A 396-nucleotide genomic window follows, 5' to 3' on the forward strand; every position below is an offset into this window, starting at 1 on the left:
GGACTGTGATAGCCCGAAGAAAGGATTGGGCAAAGAGCTTGGATGATGCTCTATGGGCATACAGAACAGCATTCAAGACTCCAATAGGAACCTCACCATACCAACTTGTGTATGGCAAGGCCTGTCATCTGCCCGTGGAACTGGAACATAAAGCCTATTGGGCAACCAGATTCCTAAACCTGGATGCTAAGTTAGCTGGTGAAAAGAGATTACTCCAGCTAAATGAGCTAGATGAATTTAGACTCAGTGCCTTTGAAAATGCAAAGATTTATAACGAAAAGGCAAAGAAGTGGCATGACAAGAAGTTGTCATCCAGAGTCTTTGAGCCAGGACAAAAAGTTCTGCTCTTCAACTCTAGGCTCAGATTGTTTCCAGGAAAACTTAAATCCCGATGGC

The sequence above is a fragment of the Arachis duranensis genome, chromosome 9, assembly GCF_000817695.3.
Source record: "Arachis duranensis cultivar V14167 chromosome 9, aradu.V14167.gnm2.J7QH, whole genome shotgun sequence".
In the NCBI taxonomy this organism is placed as follows: Eukaryota; Viridiplantae; Streptophyta; class Magnoliopsida; order Fabales; family Fabaceae; genus Arachis; species Arachis duranensis.